The sequence below is a fragment of the Pinus tabuliformis genome, chromosome X, assembly GCF_031772625.1.
Source record: "Pinus tabuliformis cultivar Carrire ecotype Pingquan chromosome X, CPIR1, whole genome shotgun sequence".
In the NCBI taxonomy this organism is placed as follows: Eukaryota; Viridiplantae; Streptophyta; class Pinopsida; order Pinales; family Pinaceae; genus Pinus; species Pinus tabuliformis.
The window spans coordinates 440,315,550-440,319,151 of record NC_142308.1 but is presented as its reverse complement, the minus strand read 5'-3'; positions in this window follow the sequence as shown (position 1 = coordinate 440,319,151).

Below are 3,602 nucleotides of genomic sequence, written 5' to 3'. Positions count from 1 at the left end.
AAATGGAAACCAAAAGGGCACTTTACCCTGCAGTTGGGGCCTAAGGGTTTCTTTACGGCAGTTTTCAATTACATAGAAGATCGAAACAGAGTCCTCGGTGGCGGACCATACTTTTTTAATGCAGGGGCCTATATCTCCTTGACTAGATTGAAAGATTCAACCCAGACAAAGAAGATCTAAGCTGGGCACCAATTTAGATCCGCCTCTATTCCCTTCCATTGGAGTACTGGGATGAAGATTCACTACAAGATATTGGAAATGGTCTAGGGGAATTCATCAAAACTGCGGAGGAGACAAAACTCCGAAGATATACTTCCTACACCCGAATCTGCGTTTATATGCATCTAAGCAAGGCTCTTCCAAATGCGGAAGTCTATATCATAACGATTTTAAATGAATTCAATCAATAGATTATGAGCATGTTCCATTTTGATGTAGAAAATGCCATGCCCTTGGCCATCTCTTTCGTGATTGTCCATCAAATCTAAAAACCCCAACCTCTACTACCCCAGATAAAACTGACTCAGATGGATTTACCAAGGTTAGAAACCACAAAAAAAACCATTTCAAACCCTAAAAGACCCTCTGCCAATACTTCCATGACATCCACTAGCAATAGCTTTGAGACCTTAGCCCAGCATGATCTAAATGACTTTGAGAATCCCTCACACTCTGAGGAGGCACCCAAGCTAACATCACAATTCATTCCCACCAGCTCAAAGAAGCCCCAAAAGCCTAAGCAATCCATAGATCTCATTACCTCCTCACCCAATTTGACTCTGGAAGGGAAATCTCAAGGCATGGACATTGACAATGTGCAGCCAGAAACCACAGCTGTAACAGAAATAGTAGAGGAAAGGAGCGAAGCTTAGCACATGGAAGAGGAGCCTAAGAGCATAGACATTGGAGATCTAGACATCCTTGGATTAGAATAAGATTGCAATAAAAAGGAATATGACAAGATCCCAAAAAGACAACTGGAAAACTTGGAAGCCATCCTTTCTAGAGCACGCCAACAAAGAACCCTAGGCATTCAGCCTGGAAGTCAATGGGATGGCAAAAACATTCCTAAATAAAACAAAAAAAGAGGAAGGAAAACAGATCTTCAAAGAACCATCCGCATTGGGGAAATGCTGGTGGAATCGAGAAGATATTCCAAGCTTACAAAGTATTACAATCCCCTTCCCAATAATGAATCATGAAGCTCACCTCATGGAATATTCGAGGGCTAAATAGCCCGGGGAAATACAGATTGATAAAAAAAACATGATTTAGCAGGAGAAACCCCAAGTCTTCTTCATGCAATAAACTAAATGCAACTCTACCACACTGGGTCAAACCCTGGCAAAAGCATGGCCAGGCAGTCAAGCAGTAGCAGTGGATTCCTTAGGATCTTCAGGAGGTCTAGCAATAGTCTGGGACGAACGAGCTATCACGCTTACAAACATTCATGCGAGTAAGCACTTCATTCAGGCCACCTTTCATATTACAGGGACAAATGTGCATGTTCACCTAACTAATGTCTACTTCCCCCAGGAGGCAATGCATAAGATAGACATATTAAATACTTTATCTTTGATCAACTCCAACAGAACTCATCCACTCTGGATTATAGGAGGAGATTTCAATATGATTACGAAATTGGAAGAAAAAATAGGAGGCAGGACCAAACTAGACAATGAAAGTATTCATTTAAAAAACTTCATCCAAAACAACTGGCTCATAGATATGCCATTCAATAATGGAATCTACACTTGGAATAACAAACAAGCAAGCACACATCAAATTGCCTCTTGATTGGACAGATTTTTGCTTTCCGACAATGCAATCCATCTTGGAGGAGACTTCTCAGCCTCGATCTTACCTCTCATAGGTTCAGGTCACTAGCCAATATCGCTCCAATGGAAAAGACCAGGTAATACTACACGGCGACCTTTCCGCTTTGAAGCATTTTGGTTGACGCATCCAGACTTCAACAACCTGATAAATGTGGTTTGGAAAAGTTTCAAACCCCTGGATGGCTCAAAAATTATCAATTCCAAAAAAACGCAAAAATCTAAAAAAAATATCAAGCAATGGAATCAACTTACTTTTGGCAATATCTTCCAAGCACAAAATTCTCTAGATCAAGAAATGCAAAGACTACAATAGATGATCATCACGAATGGAAGATCTCACGCTCTCTCAAAGCAGGAAATCATGCATACTCGCCCTGAAGTTGGTTCAGCTAGAAAAACGAAGTGGTAACTCATCATGCAGCAACTTGTTTTAGGTTCGTCTCCCAGACTTTCATTTGGGACCCTGGAGTGAAATTGACTGGAGTTTCAGGTTTCTACCGTGGGCTTTGTCTAGAATTCGGGAACACTGGCTACAACTTGTGGTGTAGTTACCCTTCTAGCCTAGGCCCTTGTGCATTGCAGGTAATCCTCTCTTTTTATTTTTGTTTCTTTGTTGTGTTTCTTGTTTCAGTGGCATTTAGATTTCGAGTGCAACTTTGTTTTCTTCTTGGTGTGTGGAATTGGGCAGGTGGCGGAGGAAATGTGGGTATTAATATATTTGTAGCACCTTTTAAGTGTCCTCTGTGTCTGTGGTGGAGGGTTTATGTTAAAGAGTTATTTACACATTTGAGTTCTTTTCTAGCTTACCTTCCCTTTGACTTGCCTAGTTCTAGTTTCAGTCTCAACTCTTTAGATATCCTTTACTGGTCCTTGGTGGGCATCTCGTTGTTGGGTGTCTTGGTTTGGGGGTTGTGGTGTTTGAGCTTCTTGGAATTTACTTCTTTCTTTGCATGTGGTGCATATTCTGGGGGTTGGACTCGATTGTAGTCACCCCTTCTTAGCTTGGGGATCATCTCAACATTGGGTATGGTGACCAACATCAGTGTTGGGTCCTTGGGTTCTTAGATTACACTACAGCATTTAGCTCTGGTGAGAAATTTGGGGTTCCCTCCACGCAATCAGTTTGGAATTGTATTGCATAGGCAATCATGTCGCATCAGAGAGGGCAACTTCACTATGGTGGAGGGAAGCATGAACATGCAGGGCACGAGGATAATATCCATAGTTCATCCACGGAAGATTCGACAAGTGTTGAACATGCGGGGGAAGTGGCCCATGCCCAAGGTAACTCCAATCCTGTCTCTGTGGAACTCGAACTTGCATTTTGACAATGCCTTAGTCAAAATATCTACATCCTGTTCCTCGGTCGAAAAATATAGCAACATGATCCTCTTGACCACACAGTCTCGAATATGGTGATACCAGATATCAATGTGCTTGGACCTGTCATGAAAAAATGGATTCTCAGAGAGTTTGATACAACTTTGATTATCACAGTAGATCACGGTTGGATCCATCCTCTAACCAAACAATCCCACTAGAATTTTCCGCATCCAAATGGCCTCACATGCAGCTTGACTAGCATCCATGTATTCGGCCTCTATTGATCTAAGTGCAACTGACCTCTGTTTCCTACTGTACCAGGAAACTGCAACTGAACCAACGTTGAAGATTCCTCCAAAAGTTCTCTTCCAGTCTGATGGACTCCCCGCCCAATCCACATCTATGAAGCCTTGAAGCTTCACTCCCTCTGTCCGTCTGTAC